Below are 22,513 nucleotides of genomic sequence, written 5' to 3' on the forward strand. Positions count from 1 at the left end.
AAGGGCAGTTGGAACAGTGGGAGAGGAATAGAGTGATCCTGGGGGCATCAGTAGGAGTGAACTTGTAAAGCCTGGGAAGTGAGGCCTGGATCGAGCTCAGTTAGTACAGACTGAGCCTGATAAAGCCTAAGGAGCAGGGCCTGGATTGAGCTCAGTTAGTACAGACTGAACCTGATAAAGCCTGAGGAGTGAGGTCTGGATCGAACTCAGTTAGAGCAGACTGAACCTGATAAAGCCTGACGAGTGAGGTCTGGATCGAGCTCAGTTAGTACAGACTGAACCTGATAAAGCCTGAGGAGCAGGGCCTGGATTGAGCTCAGTTAGAGCAGAGTGATGCAGAATCCAGGGGCGAAGGTAACATCATGAAGCAAAATGATGTAGGATCAATTGCTCAGGAGCCAGGTCAAGAGACTGAACAACTAGTGTCTGGAGGGAGATGAAGTACGTATTCTTGTGGTTTATAGTTCATTAGGAATAGCGAGTGAGAAATCAGATTTTGGTGAGTAGTGAGTAAGGCTGTTGCCTAGATTATCGTCTGTAGTTGATAAGGTTCAAAATGGGTGGGAGACCATGACCGTGTGGTGTGCTCTTCCTGCAATATGTGGGAAATCTGGGACAATTCCAGTCTTCAAAGTGTATGCAAGCAGCATGTTCAGCTGTAGTTCCTAATTAACCACATGGAGTGCTTGGAGCTGTGGATGAACTCCCTATGGAGCTTTCTTGAGGCTGAAAAGGCAATGAATAACACATTCAATGAGCTGATCACCAAATGCAAGTAAAGTTAACAAAGAGAGAAGAGTTGAGTGACCACCAGGAAGATGAGAAAGTGTGGGCAGGTAGTGCAAGAGGCCCCTGTAACTACTCCCTCTCAAAAAGACTGGTTTGGATACTGTTGGGGAGGGGATGGGCGGAGCTGGACAATGGCGTGGGCAAGTAGGAGGATGTCAGGGAGGGGCTGGGGATGGTGGAGGAGGCAGTGGATATGGGAAGGCAGGCAGATGGCTTCTTGGGAAAACCGCAGCTGCAGCCGGATCAGTGGTACTATGATTGGTGCTGTTGCACAGCAGGGAGGTGTAGTGAGAGGGGACTTGATAGTCAGGGGTACAGGTACAAGTTGCTGTGGCTATGAACAAGACTCCAGGATGGTGTGTTGCCTACCTGGTGCCAAGGTCAAGGATTTCAAAAGTGACCTAACCAATGTCCTGTACAGTTGCAACAAGACACCCCAACTCCTATACTCAATACTCAAAGGAAAGCATACAAATACATTCTTCACTATCCAACCTACCTGCGACTCCACTTTCAAGGAACTATGAACCTGCACTCCAAGGTCTCTTTGTTCAACAACACTCCTCAGGATCTTACCAATAAGTATATAAATCTTGCCCTGATTTGCCTTTCCAAGATGCGGCATCTCACATTTATCTAAATTAAACTCAATTTTCCATTCCTCAGTGGAATAAGAAAGTTGCAAACACTGTAATGGGATTACACTATAAGCCTCCCAATTGCAGTGGGAGATGGTGCAATAGATGTGTAAGCAGATCAGGGAAAGATGTAAGATCAACTGGGTAGTTATGGTGGGTAATTTTAACTTCCCCAACCTTGACAGGGACTCCCTTAATGACACCAAGATTGATGGCGTAGTGGACAGTGAAGAAGGTTATCAGAGATTACAGAGATCTTGATTAACGCGCTGATGTATGGCAGATGGAGCTTAATTTGGATAAATGCGATGTATTGCATTTTGGTAAAACAATCAAAGGCAAGACTTATACAATTATTCTTTGAAATTTGCATCACATAGGATGGTTAAGAAGGCATTTAGCACTTTTGCCTTCATTGCTCAGGCATTTGAGTATTGGAGTTGGGATGTTATGTTGAGTTTGTGTAGAATTTTGATGAGGCATCTTCTGAGCAGTCTGTGCTGTTCTGGTCTCCCTTTTATAGGAACGATATCATGAAGTTGGAGAGGGTGTTGACTAGATCTGTCAGCATGTCGCTAGGAATGGAGTTATAGTCTGAGTTATAAGGAGAGACTGCAGAGGCTGGGACATTTTCACAGAAGAATAGGAGACTGAAAGGTGACCTTTTCGAGATTTATAAAATCATGAGGGGCATGGATAAGGCGAATGGCAGATGTCTTTTCCCTAGGGAGGGGGATTTCAAGACTCGGGGACATATTTTTAAGGTGAGAGGAGAAAGATTTAAAAAAGACATGAGGGGCAATTTTTTACACAGAAAGTGGTTCATGTGCATAACGAACTTCCAGAGGAAGTGGTGGATGCAGGTACAGTTAAAAAGTTTAAAGGACATTTGGATAAGTGCATGAATAAAAAATGTTTGGAGGGATATCGGTCGAGCACAGGCAGGTGGGATTAGTTTAGTTTGCGATTATGGTCAGCGTGGACTGGTTGGATTGAAGAGTGTGTTTCCACACTGTCTGATTCTAAGACTCTCCGTAAGTGCAGTCTGACATGTGCCAGATGCCATTCTGCTCTCTCATGCTGAAGATGATGTTTCTTCTGCTCAATGAGCTCATCTTCCTCCTTGGAAGAGTGCTGCTGCTGTCCCAGATCTTCATCCATCGCATTGGCTATTTGTGTGTTTCAGTTCTGCAGAACAATCTGTCTGGAATGTTCTCCAGGGCACTGTCAGATTGATTCAATGATTTAATCATAATCTTCAGAAACCCTGTCATCTGATTGCTCTGTGATGTCCCAGTGTGAGGGTGAGTTGCATTGTAGCTGCTCTCTCCCTCAGTCAGGAGAATGTATAATGGAGACAACAGCTCTGGTTTCAGAGGGTCGCCTTTGCCTGCTAGTAATTATTCTTCTAAGGCATCTGGCACTTGAAATGAAGCAGGAACATAAGAGTTCTCGATATAGGCATCATGGCTGCTTCTAGGGTGCCTGGCACAGACTTTTAAATTGTGGTGCTCATTATCACAGATGACTTGTATACTGAGGGACTGGAACCCTTTCTTGTTGATGTACTCTGTAATGTTATGATATGGCCCTCTCCATGTGAAATGTACTGTCTGCAGCACCCATCATCTGGAGAAAGACAGTTCTGTCAGCACAGGTTGTTGCTCTGATGCCAGCACTGACCTTGTCACAAGCAAATGAGACAAAGTGGCATGATCTGAAATCGTATTGGCTACAATCTTGATACATTTAGTGAGCTGAGAACTGGGGGATTCTACACAGGTCCCCAGTGGCTCCTTGGGAATAGCCAGTTACATGAAAAGTTAGATGCAGCTGCAACACTGATGGCTACCGGGATAGATTGATGACCCAAGCCTTCAGGTTGCAAGTCCACCATCTGACCCCTACCCCCCATTCCATGGAAAATCCTCAGTCCATTACAGCAATGTGCAGGAAATGGCATTGATGGCGATAGACTCTGGGCTTCCTGTATCTTCTCCACATCCTGAGGAAACCTTCAACTGCAACCTCTCCACATTGGCAGCTGTTCAGCATCTGCTGAAGGTTGCTGCTGGCCCTGGTTTTCCTAAAACATCGATTGTTCCTCACCCTTCTCTGTGCCTTACAGCGACAATAATCCCTACTGCGGCTGGATCCATGTGCGTAGCACATCAGAAACAGAACAGGTTGTTGGTCAATTCTCACTAAGGTGCAACATTGAAGTGGATGACTGTATTCCAAGTGAGATGGAGGTGTGCTGTGATAATGTTGCGTTGCTGGTGTGTGTCTGATGCCCAATTCAGTGGACCTGCATCCAAATGTTCACTGCTCATTTAAGCCTGCCCTGTGAAGGTGGACAAAAAGCAAACACAAGTCTATTTTGTCTTTCAAGTCAGGAGTTGTCATTTTTTTTCTCCATTATTAGGAGAAGAACAGGAATAAATAATAAGATGTTAACACCTATAAAGAGACCCCTCGCCACTCACTTTTGTCTCACTGTGAAAACCTTGGGTGCAAGTTTTATTTTCTTGATAGCAAGGATCTAATGTTTCTCACCATATTTTCAGAACTGCCTCACCATTACTGAGGTTGTTCAGGAGCTGGGAACACTCAGCTCTTTCGGCTGGTGAGTTAGGTCAGAATTTATATGTAGCATTGACAATCAGCAGGAAAAATCAGCAGGAGAACAATCTGCAGGTTATCTGCACCTTGCTGATATATCAGCTGGGCAGCATTTTGCTAAAAAAGAAATCACTCACTGACCCTTCATCAAATTTGAATAGTAATAAAGAAATCAGGTAACATTATGGGAAATGTTCACATATTAGAATCTAAAAATCAGTAATAAATTCAACATTTTATAGATGTTTTATCAGTATCTTAAATCATTGATGCTTCCTCTGGAAGGAAGGGTGAGTGGCGAAGTCATGTTGTTGAGTTCATAATTCCACCTTCAGAGATGGTGGATGATTGGGAGAGCTGCAAGGACTTAGGGTGCAGTATTAATGCTAGTATGCAATCTCCATCTTACCATGTGTGTCTATTGTATTTATATTTTTTAAAAACTACCCAAGTCGGTGAACAGGCTGCCTTAGTGCATATTTTGTTGAAAACCTTGTGTAAAATGAAGCACATGTAAGGGGGAAACTTCAAAAGCAACATGTCTGCCAGAAAACTGTCAAGATCAAGAGATTGGTGAGGCTGGGACTCTCCTCACCAGAGCAGAGAAGGTTGAGGGGTGACCCTATAGAAGTTTATAAAATCATTAGGGATATAAATAAGGTGAATGACAGGTGTCTTTTCCCTAGGGTGGGTGGGGGTGGGGGTTCAAGACTAGTGGGTATATTTTTAAGGTGAGAGGAAAAAGATTTAAAGAGAAGAGAGGCATTTTTTTAATACCGATCGGTTCATGTGTGGAACGAACTTCCAGAAGAAGTGGTGAATGCAGGTACAGTTACCACATTTAAAAGACAGTTGGGTGAATAAGAAACATTTGGAGGGATATGGGCCAAGCACAGGCAAGTGGGACTAGTTTAGTTTGGGATTCTGATCGGCATGGACATGCGGGACTGAAGGGTCTGTTTCCGTGCTGTATGACTCTATCATCCATATTTTCATGTGCATCTAATTTAACTCTTTATTTAAGTGCCTGAAGATTCATTTTGGCAAAACTGTTCTACAAGGGCTGATACTCATTGTCCTCTTATTAAGGGATTGGCGACTTCTTTTGTTGCTTGGGTCTGATGCTGTGGGCGGTGAAGTGGTGGAGGAAGGGCACCATGGCAACATCCATGGGGTAGGCCCAATGGCGAGAGATGTGACTCTGATATTGGTTGGTGGCAAGGTGGTGGCGAAGGAGTATCGGCCCAGTGGCTAAGATGGCGCTGGAGGATAGACGACGACGAAGCGGGTAGGGTTTGGTGTAGACAGCAGCGTGGTGGTGGTGGAGGGATGGCAGCGCAGGCCTGGTTGATGGCGATGATCTGGCTCAGGACTGACAGACTCTCTTCAAGTTATATCTTTCTTTTTCTTCCCTTATTCTTAAAAGAATTCAAAATGGCACTGTTTCGTGGTGACAAATGAAAGCTTTACACTGTATTTTATTATACTCATAGTGTAAAATACAAGAGACAATAAATTCCAAATAATTGTGGACCTTTAATTTATTTCACTAGCTCAAATCAAAATGTCAATCTGAATGTTGTGTAGAGCATGTTGTTGTTAAAAATGGCTCTCTTTCTATTTTAACGTCACATTATACTAAAAGTAACAAAAGTTATTCATATTCTATGTTGTGAAGTGCACACTAATGTTTTAGATTAGATTCCCTCCAGTGTGAAAACAAGCCCTTCCGCCCACACCAACCCTCCAAAAATTAACCCACCCCCCCCCTGACAAATGCACCCAAAACTATGGGCATGGCCAATTCATCTGACCAGCACATCTTTGGACTGTGGGAGGAGACCAGAGCACCCAGAGAAAATCCACACAGACACGGGGAGAATGTGCAAACTCCACACAGACAGTCACCCAAGGCTGGAATGAAACCTGGGACCCTGTTGCTGTGAGGCAGCAGTGCTAACCACTGAGCCATCATGCCACCCTTCTTGAGTCATTTATCCACAATGATTTGATCAGCACTGCCACCTTAAACCTTCATTCCCTCTATCTCTGGTAGCAGAGTGGAAGCAATGTGTACCTGGTAAACTTCCACTGCTGCAAATCATCTTCTGAACCTCTGTCACGTAGAAGGATGTTGGCAGCGTACATATGGGGACATAACCACCTAGAAGTTCCCTTCTAAGTCACTCATCATACTGACTTTGAATTATATTGCTGTTTCTTTGCTGTTGTATTGCATCAAGATTCTGGAACACTCTGAAGAACTGTGGGATGCCCCATTAGGACCACAGCAGTTCACAAAAGCAGCTCACACTACCTTCTCGAGAGTAACGACAGATGAGAAACGAAAGTAGACCTTACCTTTACATCCTTGAAAGCATGAAAATGTCACAATGCCTATACTGTAAAAGAACAAGGGAATACATGGCACCTGTTAAACCATGGTGTTGTCTGTTCAAGACACTCCCACTATAGAAGAGTGTGATTGGATTGTCTTAAATTTCGTGTTTAAGAAATCACAACTTAAGGAATGAATAAAAAGCAGCAACTTGGGCAAGAAGGTCCATCAAAAAATGATTTCAGAATCTTTCAGGTTGCAACTGGTTGGAAAAATAATGAAGTCAACTAATCAAAACACAGGCCAGAATCTTCCCAGCCCTTGAGCGATGTGGGCACTGGTGAGTCAGTTGGGAAAACAGGGTGAGACCAGCAGATTCTCAATGTCCAGAAAAAGCAGTTCAATCCTGCAACCACGTTTTAAACAGTGAGAGGAGAACCTTGCTGGGCAGTGGTGAAGTGGCTTGAAATAGTAAGGCATAAGCTGCATTGATATGTGTTTTCTCATTCTCCCTTTTGCCGGAGAGACATTAGATGCCTACAATTCCTGACATGAAAATCTGAGCAGGTGCCTGGAAACTTACTGCTCACTCCTTCGTGCTTCCATCTTGGCCCACAGGCACCAACATTTCAGGGCGTGTTTTGTGGGTAGTGACAGAGGTTGGCATCAGATACACATCACATCATCATGACATATCACTGACCCACGTACATTGTACTGCACTTTGGAACACATTGGCAACTCTCCTTGGAATGCTGTTGCCAGGACACATTATGTGCAAGGATAGGGACCCAACTCATGGATTCCACCAGGGTGCGCCTCGGGCCTCTTTATTTGCTTTTATTGGTGCTCATTCACTTTGCATCTACACTGATGCTCACAGTATGTTTGCATTGCCTCATCTTTTTGCACTTTAATCCTTTTGCCAGGGCTCAATGACTTAGAGCATTTTGTCATGCATAGTCTTTTAACCCACATCCAAACTTGCTGTGGATGTTAGCAGTGATCAGTCAAGGAGATGTTGCTCCATGTACTATGTGAATGACATGACTGCAGCTTGTGCCCACAGCTTACTTGGCAAACACACACAGCATTTGTTACAACTAAATGGCCATGTCTCCATAAGTGAGGGGAGTGTTCCTCATTCAGACCAAAAGAGGCAGCCTTCAGTCTGGGGGGAGGGTTCTGTTATCAGTGCAGGGTCTTGGATATGCTCAGTTGGGTGCATCAGTCCAGGAAGTGAGTCATGGTAAGTACAGGCTAGTCTGGGGACTGGTCAGCGAACTACGCAGTATCCAGTCAGCCGCCCATCATCCACCAGTCGGGGTTCGCCGTTCAAGTCAGTGAGGAAGGTGGGTCACAATCAGTCCTGGAGATCTGCTCAATAAAATTCAAGGGAGGTTATCAGGAGCCCCTGCTCTGGTGTGGAAGCAAGTGAAGACAATTATGCAGATTGGAGACAGCATGTTGGGATACAGAAGAGAAAATAATTGGAAGGGGGAAATGCAACTCTATATATAAAACGTGGGATATGACAGCACCTTGCAGAATAAGGGTTACTGTGGGAGGTGGATGTCATTGGTCGCAGCCTCCGTGGCTTCAAAGAGGGAGACGGTGCAGCATGTTGTTAGCATCACAAAGATTTTGTACTTGGACTCGGGGTAATGTTGGAAGATGAGGTTGTAGTTTAAAGAGCTAAGTGGGAACAGGTGAAAGCTCAGTGTTCAGAGAGTGCAAATAAGAAAGGATCACAGAGGTTTGGGGGGAATCTGTTGATTAGCTGGCTGATCCTGAGGCTTTTAGTGTCAAATGTTACCTTCCATGTGAATTGAAAATGTGCAATGGAAGTAGAAAATAAAAAGCAGGCCCCACACCTAGAGTGGGTGGAATGAGGTTTTTGTTTTCTTCCTGCCTGAGCATGGGGACTCTTTGAGGTCCTCCAAGAGGCAGTTGTATTAATCAGGCAAGTTCACACTAATGTTTGAAGGCATCTGTATTTGTAGCACTCTGCACGGGGAATGCATGCAGGGTCCAATTGTGTAGAATACAAATCCTGGTCACAAGAACTCTGAACCATGTCAATGGTCGTAGCCATCTCTGTGAAGCAGAGGCAATCACAGATGACCTCAAAATAACACCAGCATGCCATGATTCCCAAAGACAATCCAAGATTGGAATTTGGGACAGGGGGCGGAAGGAAACATATCAGTAATCCTAGAACACTTACAATATCTTATGGGAATTATACAGTATGCCTTGTGCTACACATATGTTGGAATAAGGTCCCCTATGCCAAAGTGCATGTAGAGGCATTCCATAGCCCTTCTTATTGGAATCATAGATGTCTCACTGTATGTCGGAGAATGCTTACAAATCATTTGTGAGACCAACACAGAGAATCCCGGAGAAACTCAGTAGGTCTGGCAGCATCTGTAGAGTGAGAAAGAATTAATGTTTCAAGTCAGCATTAACTCTTCTTCAATAATAATGATTCAATGGATCCATCCACAGCAAAGTCTATCCTCACTGTTACTCTTGTGATGCAGTGGTAATGACCCTTCTTCTGAGCCGGGAATCCCAAGTTGTACCCAATCCAGAGGTGCGTCATAACGTAACTGAATAGTTTGGAAATTTTCTGTGATGGAGCAAAAAAATGGAGGAGGAACAGATGACCCAGTAGCAACAGAAAATGCAGGAAAAACTAAACCAGCATCTGTGAAGAGAGAAGCAGAGTTAACGTTTTGAGTCTGGTATGACTCTTCTTCAGAAATGGGTTCATTTTAACATAGGGCCAGTTTGAACAGAATTTCAGTCCAAGATACTGTCAAAGGTGGGATGAAACTCCTCCGTTAATAATTTTGCCATATAAGTTGATCCTCATTTTGCATTTCCATTTTGTCGTAAGTTAAAATATTAGGCATTTGCAAAAGGAATTTTACTTCCCTAGGAGATATCACTGATGAATTTGCAGTTTATTTAATAGACACAGAATATGTTAGTACCCCATTAGATATATTGTACATCCTTTACCAAACTTGTTTTATTGAGGTTGTGTTTAGCATTAGAAAGTGCAATGGAAAGTAGCAATAATTACTCAGTGATCTACTATTGACAGTGGTACAAGACTTCAATTACTAATGTATAGTAACATTCCCACAGACAGGTCAATCCAGACTTTTGAATTTGGTTTTGTTAAAAGGCAGCTTGTGCTTGAACCATTTTTTTAATGCCAGTAAAACCCGAACAGATTCACATCTCTGCAGCTGTTCAAACAAGTAACATACACCATTGACACACAAGCGCTCAAAACAAAATCAGCCAATACTTAGTTCACCTCTCAGCATTTCACATTGTTTGGTGAACTTTAGATAAACCTATTAGAGTGACATGAGATGTCTGAGTGAAAACAAAATCACTGCTAGTTCAACATCTGGATGTTTTTAACTTCCTCCCTCCCCAAGCCCCTCCTTTCCTTTAAAAACCCATCATATACAATGCAATGAATCACTCAGACAAGTTCAGACTTGCCATCTAACAAGTTCAATGCTGACCTTCATAAGATTGCATGACATGACCTCACGTTACCATTTGTTTTGCAGCAAGCCACTTCCCAAAATAATATTAGGCCTGTGTTGCTGCAGAACATGATGCGGCATTCAAGTTTTTTTTTACCTCTCTTTGTCCCCAATCTCAAACAGTCAGGCAGCAAGGAACTGACAGGGATGCATATAAATAATTGTCTCCCATGTCCATGTGATAGAAGCTAAGCAGATTTTTGCTTACAATGGTTTCGTACAATAAAAGGATCTGCAGCCTTTGTTTTCCGACTTGAATTCGAACTTGTCTGTGAAGAGGAGCTGTGACCATGCAGCTTTTAATGAATTAAAAGCAGTCCCACTTCAAAGGTGCATGTTAACCTAAAGACTCAAATCACCAATGGCATTGCTTCCAACAGCTGTGATTCATTCTGTCACAAACCCGGTGTCTTTCAGACATATACTGCGGTCATTTCTTTCCTGAAGATGTGTGCTCAACTTTGACAAGATGCTATCGTTGTTTATTAAAGGCCCTTAAGGAAGCTCTACTCCAGTGGCTGTACACGAGTAAAGTCGTAAACACAGTCAGAGGTTTCCTGTAATTGTTATTTCTAACTCATGCTAAAAGGGTTCTAAGGCAATAGTTTCATGAGAAACGGCAAACATTTACTATATTATAACATCCACTGATGTAACCTGATTTTTTTTCAAGTTGCTCATCCCAAATACGATAACTCATGTCCTTTATAAGATGTCAGAGCAGAATTAAGCCATTAGGCCTATCATGTCTCTTCTGCCATTTGATCATAGCTGATTTGCTCCTCACCCTCACTTTCCTGCCTTCTCTCTATATCCCTTCAACCCATTACCAATTAAAAATCTATCTAACTCCTCCTCAAATTTACTCACTGTCCCAACATCCACCACACTTTGGGACAGCGAATTCCACAGATTCACACCACCCCTTTGGGAGAAGTACTTGAATTTAATAAAATTGAAATGTATAAAAAGTGATTTTGTTTCCTGGGTGGTTAGAAGTTAAATTGTTCACCTATGAACCTTGATTTTAAGATGGGTTTGAAAGGGCAATTGAAAACTCTCTCTTTGTGTAGTTTCCTGTTCAGAGATGTTATGATACACCTTTGGAGTGTTTTATTGAAGAAAGAGCAATGATAATAAATGGTATATGTTCCCAGTTTACTGTCCAGGCTGAGAGGGGGGTCAGCACAACGGACAGCATTGTTGTGAAGTTAGTACATGCATTGAAATCAAGGGCTGGTGTTAGTGTTGCATTAGAAGTTTGGAAGTCTGGTTTCTGCAGCGGGCTGTACTGTAGCTGTGGGTCAGTGAGTTCAACACTGTTGTGCCATGACTGTTCATGCACTCGTGTTATCTCGATCAGGTCAGGATGAGTACACTATAAGATCCTCTGGTGATCTGACAAGCATCTCCCAGCACTCTGCATACATTAAATTTCTCAACCTCCTCACAGAAAGATGGAGACTTCCACCTCCCTCCTGCTTCCCCAAGTCTCTCTATGGTGTGCTGTTGTGTAGGGATCCATCCAGACAACTGCATAGCAATGTCAGCGACTCAATAGCCTCAACAATGATGTGCCTTCCCACCCACTGGCGCCAGAATTATGAGCCAGCTCCTTTAGAAGGAAGCCTCATCTTTAAGTCATCTCCTGCTCGTTCTTTTGGGAAAGGTGCTTCTTGCAGAATTGCAGGAAAATCCACTGCTGGTCACATACCATCTGGAATACAATTCCTTTCCATGGATAAAAGGAGTTTGTTGATCTGATGGTGCCTTGATTGGCCTCGGCGAAGAAATTCATAGCTCAGTTGAGCTTGACTGGCCCTGCCCTTATGTGCCCACATAACCCATTGTGAAGGGATTCCAGTTCCAGTAGATTGCAGATATCAGCAGTGACCTGCCAGACAATCCTAAACACTCTACCACTTAGTCACATTGAGAAACCTGATCCCCTGTCTATATACACTGTCTTTTGGAATCTGGTCTCCTTCAAGCTTCAGTTTTGTGTCCATCACCTTTTTTCCTTGTGGAGGTGCCTGTAGCTGTGGAGGAACTAGACACTGTTGCTGAGAGTGTCATTGATGACGGAGTGGCTTTCCTACTTCCTCATCTGAGCCCGAGCGTTGGGTGACTGTTCTCCCCGTGTCTCTTTGAGTTTCCTCTCTCAATCCAAAGGCCAAGTGGAGTAGTCATGCTAAATGCAGGGTAATGGGGATTGGGTGGGATGCTCTTCAGAGGATTGATGCAGACTCAATGGGCCGAATGGCCTCTTTCAGCACTATAGGGATTTTGATTCTTTGACTTCTGAGGTGGGGCAATCGAATCTGCACCCATGCTGAAGTAGAGATCAAAGTGACTAAGATGCAAGATACATGAAAAGATTCCAAGTCGCAAGTTCCCTGTAGCACCACATATATTGGACAACAGAGAGAAGTTTGAGAAGTAGAATTTTCTTAGTGGAGATAGATTGTAAGGTGTGTAATGTGCATTATCACGATAAAGAGAATGCTTTCATTATATTTAATCTGTGTTCACAACTTCAAGCTTTTACTCAGAAATTGGAAAATAAATTGCATATCACTTTTTATGTGCACGTGTGGCATGTGTTTTTAACAAGTGCAAGTTTATTTGGTAAAGTAGAGAAATTGATGTAGAGAAGCTGGTGCATACTTTTCAACAATAACAATTGTTGGAGTGCACAACAGGTATAATTACTGCCAATTCCTGCTTTGGAAATTGTTTTACAAGTGGAAAGCAATGTTATGGTTTCATGGTGATGTGCAACATGTAATCTTGCAGATTGAAACCTTTTCAGGTAATGGAGCATTTTGAGAAGAATCCAGCAGACATTTTGGATAATTCATCTTTCTAGTTCTACATAACCCATTCCTTACTATATTTAGACGCATGGTGGATCACTCAGTCTTTAGTATTGAATGGAATTTATCTGTTTTAATCTTTTGTTAAATGGGTGAGGAAAATCTATTCAGTATTTTTGTTGTGCCCTGATCATTTATAATAGTTTTACAAATTTGTCTTTTAACACGCCCACCTGTTCTTTGGCCTTGTTATTCTCAGTAGGCTCTTGTCGCAATCCAAAGCCTCATTATTTTTCATTTCTTTGCATTTGGGTTTTGCTATTTTCAAATGGGATTTTTTTGTTTCCCATAAGCCCTGTACAAAGTCTTGTATATATTTCCTTTTACATTGCTTCATTTTTGTGACAGGTGCCCCAGTAAATATTTGCAGAGAGATCACCCAACTTTGTAGCTTCTGTTTTTCCAAACTCATGTTTCAGCAGCACTTTCTTGTGTTGGTCTTAGCTTTGACCAACAACATTAACTCTACCAAAACCGCAATTACTCAGTCATATGGAACTCATCCACGTCCTGGTTACTAATCGTGACGTATAGGTTTTGATGCACGCCGAACCAACTGAGTCTCTAAGAGTCATAGAGATGTACAGCATAGAAACAGACTCTTCGGTCCAACTTGTCCATTTTGACCAGATAAGACAAGACAAAAGGAAAGGTGACAAATAAAAAGTCCTCTCTTGCACCCTGAATGCTGGACTTCAATCATGTTTGAAAGGAATCAGAAACATAGAATCCCAACTAACCTGTTAAATTAATGGTTGTGAAACCAATTGTTCCACCACCAATCCCAATGTAATTGCTAACCTCCATTACAAAAGCCACAACATTCAACTATCAACTCATTATGAACAACTTGGAGACTGCATATACTTTTTTTTGACTTCTACCTTTTCAGGCTCATCTGTTTGCACATACGTTACATCAGCATTTTTTGCCTTGTTTAGTAATTAAACGACTCATGTTTTTTTTGTTAATTCAAGAAGGCTTGATAAATTGATTCCTTTGAAAATTTAAGTTAATGTGGTCTGGGAAAAAGGTAGCTGCAAAGAAAAGGCTTCTTGTTAAACCAGAGCTGAAAATGTGTTGCTGGAAAAGCGCAGCAGGTCAGGCAGCATCCAAGGAACAGGAAATTTGACATTTCGGGCATAAGCCCTTCATCAGGAATCATTCCTGATGAAGGGCTTATGCCCGAAACGTCGAATTTCCTGTTTCCTTGGATGCTGCCTGACCTGCTGCGCTTTTCCAACAACACATTTTCAGCTCTGATCTCCAGCATCTGCAGACCTCACTTTCTCCCTCTTGTTAAACCAGCCAAGGGGATGGGTAAATAATTAAAGCAAGCCAATTAATTCCTCTTTACTTGGGAACTTAATGGTTTTGTTCTCCTATCTGGAAGTCCAGAAATATATTGGGGGACCTCATCTGGGATTTGGTGGTCCCACATAACACTTAGGAAAAATTTAGACCATTTAGCCCCTCGATAAGATCAGGGTTGATCTAATTGTGGTTTGAACTCCATGGATAGAACCTTCTCAGCCTCTTAACTACGTGGGCAATAGAATCTCTGTTGGGAAAATATGACACAAACAGAAAAAATGAGATGCTCAATGCCAACGAAAAAGTGTCCAAATTTCCACCCAACAGTTTAATGGCAAGATGAGAGTCTCATTGTTTGTATGCATTGAGATCTCATTATAATCTTATCATACTTCATTTGCATGGGGGTTGCTAATTTCCCAGGCACTGGGGAGAAATGACATGGCAACTATTCCCAATATGGTACCTGATAGCTGCAGATCAATGATGTCCACTGCAAGCCACCATCCCCCAGTGCTCCGTTGGCAGCGCATGTCTCCCTCTCCTGCTCTGGAGGTTGGTATTGTACAATCACCAGCCTCACCACATCATCACGGCACATCGTGGGCTCACTAATAATACATGCTACACTTTGGAATAGTTCTGTCTTGCCTTGCCTATTAACACAGGCACAGAACCAGGCAACATATTTATTGACAAAAAACAGTGAAAGAGTTGCAGTTATAGCACAGTACCATGATATATCAATGTTACATCTATGCCATGAGCCACCAATTACAGACGTTTCTGCTATAATGTGGTAGCTCCATTCTCATGTAATCCCATATTAAAAGAAAATTGTGTAATAGCAGCACCATTTAAACTAATGGGGCCAGAACTGCATTATAGCCAATACGGACATTAAAACTCTATGCTTTAGAAACAGTGTCCCCAAATCATGTTATAGCCAAATCGTGTTAATGAAATGCTCATTATAACAGAACATCCTGTACTTGGCAAACACACTGAATGTGCTTTCACTAAATGGCATGTCTTAAAGACTAAGGGGTATAGTTAATAGTTGTGTCAAGGGGGCTCTGTAGCTCGGCACAAGTGTCCATTCAACACCCTGTTTCCAATTATCAATTTCCCAGGCTCACTGTCTATTGGACCAACACTAGATTTAGTTATTCATTTACTGTTTAGATACTTGTGGAAATTTTTACTGTCTGTTTACAAATTACTAGCTAGCTTTGCCTCAGACTCTATTTTCTCCCTCAATTTTGTTTTTCATTGTTCAGGCTTTAAGAACCAAAAGAAAACTAACTGTTGACCCCCACTAACATTTATCTTTAACATCCTTATTCAAATACTAATGATGCAACCTTCTCAATGTGTCTCTCTTTCTCATTGAGGTAAATCTTTGCTAAGCGTTTACTAAGAAAATATGAGGACTGCAGATGCTGGAGATCACAGTAAAAGAGTGAGGTGCTGGAAAAGCACAGCTGGTCAGGCAGCATCCGAGGTACAGGAGAATATAAGCCCTTCATTCCTGATGAAGCACTTATGCTCGAAACGCTGATTCTCCTGCACTTCGAATGCTGCCAGACCAGCTGTGCTTTTCCAGCACCATGCTCTAAATGTTCACTAAGTCTACTTCTTTATTTTGTTGCCTTGTAACCCCGAGCTTTCCCAGTTCACTTTAGCTTGCTCTGCCTTTATGACATAATACCCTTCATTTAGTTTAAATGCTGGTCTTAAACCCATGCTAGACTCTTCAAACTGAATATGTTGTGATCACTGTCACCTCGAAATTCTTTTACCATGATGTTATTGATTATTCCTATTCCATTGCTCACTATCAGGTCTGGAAGAGGCTGCTTCATGGTTGGCTTTAGAATATACTGCTCTAAGTTGTCCCCAATACACTTCAGGAACTAATTTTCCAAACTACCTTTGTTAATCCAATTCACCCAATCTACATATTGATTAAAGTCATGTTTTCTCACTTTCCTTATAAATATCTTTCTGTCTGATCTGACCTCATTAGTAGTTGAATAAGAACATTAAGGATAAATGTGAGTGCTGGGTCAACAGATTGTTTTCTTTAGATTCTTAAAGTCTGAACAGAGAAAAAAAATTGAGGGAGAAAATAGAGTATGAGGCAAAGCTAGCTAGTAAATACAGTTAGAAGGCTTATAAAGTACTTCCAAAAGTAATGGCTCATCTTTTCCATTCATTATCCGTACCAAAACTGGTCCTCCATCTTGTCCTTTCGTGCCAAGACCATCTCTCAGTTTGATGCCTTTTACTTGTAAAATTAACAGCGCAACTACCATTTTGTAGTATCCTTTTTTTGAAATATCAACCACACTTTAATGTTCAGGTCCCAATCTAGGCCACCTTACAGCCATTAAGGGTTCTGATGTCTGAGGTGGAGGCAAGATGAACACTTAATTACTGGGATGGTGGTGTACCCTAAGCCCACGACTTCCTCACTCCCATAAACATTTATTTCTGGCCAGGAAGGCTCATGGTTGTCTGCTGGTGCACTCCTATGTTTGTATTTTCTGTCCCATCTTACAACCCTTGAGTCATCATGACTCAAAACCATGTACATTACTGCATTGTTACTATAATAAAACAAAGAACTGCAGATGCAGAAAATCTGAAATTAAAAACAGAATTTCTGTTTTTACCTCATTGTTACCTTTTTAATTAGCATATTCTCCCCCCCAGGAGGTCTGTCATCACCGGTGTGCCACAAGGATCGGTGCTGGGTCCATTACTTTTCATCATTTATATAAATGATTTGGACATGAACATACAAGGTATAGTTAGTAAGTTTGCAGATGACACCAAAATTGGACAGCGAAGAAGGTTACCTCAGATTACAACAGGCTCTTGATTAAATGGGTCAATGGGCTGAGGGATGGCAGATGGAGTTTAATTTAGATAAATGCAAGGTGTGGCATTTTGGAAAAGCTATTCAGAGGAGGAAATTTACACTTAATGGTATGGTTCTGGGGACTGTTGCTGAACAATTAGACATTGGAGTGCAGGTTGGTTGTTCCTTGAAAGTAGAGTCGCATGTAGATAGGGTAGTGAAGAAGGCGTTTGGTATGCTTTCCTTTGTTGGTCAGGGCTTTGTGTCTAGGCTTTGGGAGGTCATGTTGCAGCTGTACATGACTTTGGTTAGGCCACTTTTGAAATATTGCATGCAATTCTGGTCTCCTTCCTATCAGAAGGATGTTGAGAAACTTGAAAGGGTTCAGAAAAGATTAGCAAGGATTTTGCCAGGTTTGAGGACTTGAGCTATAGGGAGAGGCTGAATAGACTGGGGCTGTATTCCCTAGATGGAGGCTGAGGGGTGACCTTATATAGGTTTATAAAATCATGAGGGGCATGGATAGGATAAATAGACAAGGTCTTTTTCCTCTGGTGGGAAAGTCCAGAAATAGAGGGCATAGGTGTAGGTTAAGAGGGGAAAGATATAAAAAGGACGTAAGAGGCACTTTTTTCACAAAAGAGTGGTGTGTGTATGGAATGAGCTACCAGACGAAGTGGTGGAGGCTGGTACAATTACAACATTTAAAAGGCATCTGGATGGGTATATGAATAGGAAGGGTTTAGAGTGATATGGGCCAAGTGCTGGTAAATGGGATTAGATTAGGTTGGGATATCTGGTCGGCATGGATGAGTTGGACCGAAGGGTCTGTCTCTATGCTGTACATCTCTATGACTCAATAACACTATTAGAAATTTGATTCTAAGATGCCAATTCTATCAATGTTCCCATTAGTTACATATAAAGCCATTTCTAACTCTGTTACTTTATTCTTGATGGGATTTGCATATGTATTTTAAATAAGTTAATCGCTCATTCCTTTCTCATACTCTACATGCCATTATTAGTCTTCATTTTGGTCTGTATTTACCTGTCCTACCCTAAATTGTTAATTTCAAAACTTCTCAATTTTCTCACCATCTCTCTGGGAAAGTCTGCTAACATAAGTGAAATGGTGCAAGGATGACCCTTGTTTCTGTCAAGCTTAGTGTGCACACTGCAATTGTTTGTCACATTAAAGCCTGATTGGTTGGACTCTCAGTGTATGAACATATTCAGATTGATTTCTCTCCACAGATGCCGCCAGACCTGACGAGTTTTTCCAATAATGTCTGCTTTTGTTTCTGATTAGGAGTAGGTAGTTCAACTCCTCAAGCCTGTTCCTCCAATCGTGAAGATCGTAGCTAATTGATTATAGCTTCAAGTCCACATTACAATCTAGGCTTGATGACCTTTCATTTCCTCACTTAACAAGAATCTATGCAGTTCTGAGTTAAAAGTGTTCTAGGATTCCAAAGTCTTTTCAAGAAGAGTGTTCTGAGGACTATCAACCCTCTGTGAGAAAAATTAAGTTCTTGTCATCTCTGTTTTAAGTGAGCAAATACGTGTTTCAAACAATAAACCCTGTTCTTGATTCTCTTCAAGAGGAAATATACTCTCAGTGTCTACACTATCATCTCCACCCTCAGGATCTTCCATGTTTCAAACAAATGTCTCAAATTTGTCTAAACTACAGCAGGTGTAAGCTTAGTATGTCTAATCCTTCCCCATGATTTGGAGATGAGGGTGTTGGACTGAGGTGGACAAATGTCAAAATCACACAACACCAGGATATAGTCCAACAGGTTTATTTGGAAGCACTAGCTTTCAGAGCGCTGCTCCTTCATCAGGTGGCGCTCCAAAAGCTAGTGCTTCCAAGCAAACCTGCTGGACTATATCCTGGTGTTGTGTGATTTTTGAATTTGTATAATCTTTCCTCATAAGACATCTTTCTTAGTTTAGATAGTGACCTGGTAAACCTTTTCTGAACTGCGTCCTATTTGCATTCTTCCTTAGGTAAGGTATCCTTACCTGATATCTTACAAAAAAACTCCAGATATGATGTTACCAACACCTTCTATAACTAAAGCATAATGTCCCCTTTTATTCTTTTTCAACTCTCCTCAAACATCAACATATTATTACCTTTTCCATCCTGTCCCTACATACTAATTACTTGCACATCATGGACAAGGGCACCCAGACCTCCTGCATCTCAGAGTTCTGCAGTCTCTCACCATTTGGATAATATGCTTCTTTTTTATTCTTCATACCAAAATGAACAACTTCACATTTGGCCACATTATGTCCCATTTATCAGACCTTTGTCTCCTCACTTAACCTATCATCGTCTTTTTGTAGCCACTTTGTTTTTCTGACAATTTACTGTCTTTTGTGTTATTAGCAAATTTGACAACCATACCTTGATCTTTCATCCAAGTCATTTATGTAAATTGTAAACAGTTGAGATCCTAACACTAATACTTCTGGTATACCATTTGTTAAACCTTGCTAGTCAGAAAACTGCACACTAAATGAATAATAAAGAAAGAACTGTGAATCCTGAAAATCAGAAAGAAAAACAAAAATTGCTGGAAAAACTCAGCAGGTGTGTGAAAAGAAATTAATGTTTCAGGTGTAGTCACCCTTCTTCAAGACTGACAGCTGCTAGTTTCATGCAGAAGATAGATGGGGAAGGGGAGAAGGAGTGAATAATAGATGGAGATAGAGCCAATAGAGAGAGAAGAACAGATGGGCAGATAAAGGAATGAGTAAACGTGATTTTCCTTTCACAAAATCATATTGACTCTACCAGACTACTTTAAACTTATCTAAGCTCTTTAATAACAGCTTTTAACATTTTCCCATGATAGATGATAAGCTAACTAGCCTATTGTTTTCTGCTTTCTGTCTCACTCTCTTTTTGAGTCAAGAAGTTTAATTTGTTGCCTTTCAATAAAATGGAAACATCCTCAAATCAAGACCATTTTGAAAAATTAAAACCATTGCAACAACTCCCTCACCAGACACTTCTTATAATGGATGAAGTCTGTCAGGACCTGGGCACCTATCCGCCTGAAGTGCCAACAATTTATTAATGACTACGCCTCTGGTGATTGTAATTTTCCTGCGTTCCTCCCCTTCTTTGATTTCCTGATTCATTGCTCCTTGTCAGCCAGTGCTTAAATTCTCTATCATAAAGACTGATGCAAAATACTTATTCAATTCATCTGCAATCTCTTTATTTCCCTTTATTAGTTCTCCTTTTACACTATCTGTAGAACAAAAACTCACTTCATTAATTCTTCTGTTTTTTTCAACATCAAAACTCTCCATATCAGTTTTATATTTCTGGCTAGGCCTCTCTAGTAATCTTGTTTTTCTGTCCATCTTAATATTGTGGTCATTCTTTTGTCACTTGTTTATATTCTGTCCAATCCTCTGACCTGTCACCTGTCTTTATACAACTACATGCTTTTTCTTTAAATTTGATTCCACATGTAACCTGCCAGTTAATCATGAATGGCAAGTCCATCTCCTGTCATTTTTCTTACACGTTGGGACATATCCTTCTATATGTTCTGAAACACGTCCTTAAATGCCACTGCACCTCTATTGACTTATCTTTTAACCTAATTTGAGAGTTCACTTGAGCCAGCTTCATGTCTTCATAATGCTCAGTGGTTAGCATTGTTGCCTCTCAGTGCCACTGACCCGGGTTCGATTCCTGCCTCAGGCAACTGTCTGTGTGGAGTTTGCACATTGCCCCCGTGTCTGCTTGGGTTTCCTCCCACAATCCAAAGATGTGCAGGTCAGGTGAATTGGCCACGATAAATTGCCCATAGTGTTAGGTGCATTAGTCAGAGGTAAATATAGGGTAATGAGTCTGGGTGGGTTACTGTTCGGAGGTCGGTGTGGACTTGTTGGGCCGAAAGGCCTGTTTCCATACTGTAGGGAGTCTAGTCAAATCTAAAAAAAATGGCCTACTTTAAGCTTTTTTGAAATTAGATTTGGATCCACTTCTCTTGCGCTCAAACTAAATGTAAAACTCAATCATATTACCACTACTACCTAGGTACACCTTCACCATGTAATTATTAATCAATTCCAGCTTGTGCACAACACCAGGTCTGGTTTTGCCTGCTCACAGGTTGGGTCCATTACATGTTGTTCCACCTAACTGTTCCAAAGAGATTTTAAGTACTCCTCTTGTAGGCTACCTTAGTCCATCTGACTTTTCCAGTCTGTTCGTAGATTAACATCTCCTATGATTCTCACTTACCTTTCTGATTAGCTCCAGGTGGAACCAATTCTGTTGACTGAGTCATGAGTCTCAACAGCGTCACAAGGCAACAATAATCAGAGAGGGATGTGTCTGTGGAGCTTCCTGAATTCTGGGAGATTATTCTTGAAAAGGTTCCTATGCCATGTGGCTAAAAGTTTGCAATCATAAAGCCATGTCAGGTTGTAACTGAACATAATGAAGATGAGCATGTGAGAGACATAATTACGAAAACCTTTCCCTGTAAAGTCCACAACAGGTGACATTCAGACAAGAAAGTCCAGGATCAAGCCATTTTTGATCATCTTGATTTTTGTTTGCATGGCTACACAGTACCACAAATGAATTTGCAGGACTTGTAACACCAGGAATACAATTAACTGCATATTTGTGTTTGATATGGCCCATTGAGGATTTTGGTTGTGTTACTGTCTGAGAAGCCTGGAGCTGTGTTTCTAGTGTCTGAGTTGTTGGGTGGCCTTTCAGGTCTTTTTCCCTCATTGCCGGTGAATATTATGCATGTGCAGCTGGCTCCCAACCATGAGTCCTAACTTCAGTGGGCCCAGCTCCCCCTGTTCTAGTTTCAAATTTCCCCAATTTCCATTGACACTTCTGAATAGTTTAAAATCATTTTCTGTTTTCCACAAATGGGCACAGCAGTACATCTGTGGCGGCCTCTTGTACATAGGTAATTGCTACTTTTATTTTCCTGAAGTTAATTCTCCTCTGGTAAACTGTTTTCTTAAATGCTGCTTTTGCATTTTTTTCTTTTGCTCTATTTTTGGCAGCCGTTTAAATGTTTTTATTTAGTGTTTATTTAACCCGGGCATGACTGTACATGTGCAACCCATGACTGTGGTCCATGTTTGAGCTATTTGGGGCCCTATTTCCCAGTTTTTGTGATCCTCTTGCCTAAAAGTAAAGTCTTTCATATCTTTCTATTAGAGTGATCATTCACATTAAACGTTGTTTACATTACATTGTAATTGTAGGCCTATGGTTCCCATTTTTGCTTTTATGACATTTTAACTGGTGGAGAGAATAGGGAATATTTGGAGTTTTGCTTCTGGATTTCACATTTATCGTGTCAGCTATTGAGTTTAGCAAGCCTTTAGCAGATGTCCCAAATAGCCTTAAATAACCCTTTAAAATACTTCCAATGTAACCTCATCTGATGCCCTTTTCCCAATAGGATTTAGCAGCAGCCATTTAA

This window comes from Hemiscyllium ocellatum, chromosome 18 (assembly GCF_020745735.1).
Source record: "Hemiscyllium ocellatum isolate sHemOce1 chromosome 18, sHemOce1.pat.X.cur, whole genome shotgun sequence".
NCBI lineage: Eukaryota > Metazoa > Chordata > Chondrichthyes > Orectolobiformes > Hemiscylliidae > Hemiscyllium > Hemiscyllium ocellatum.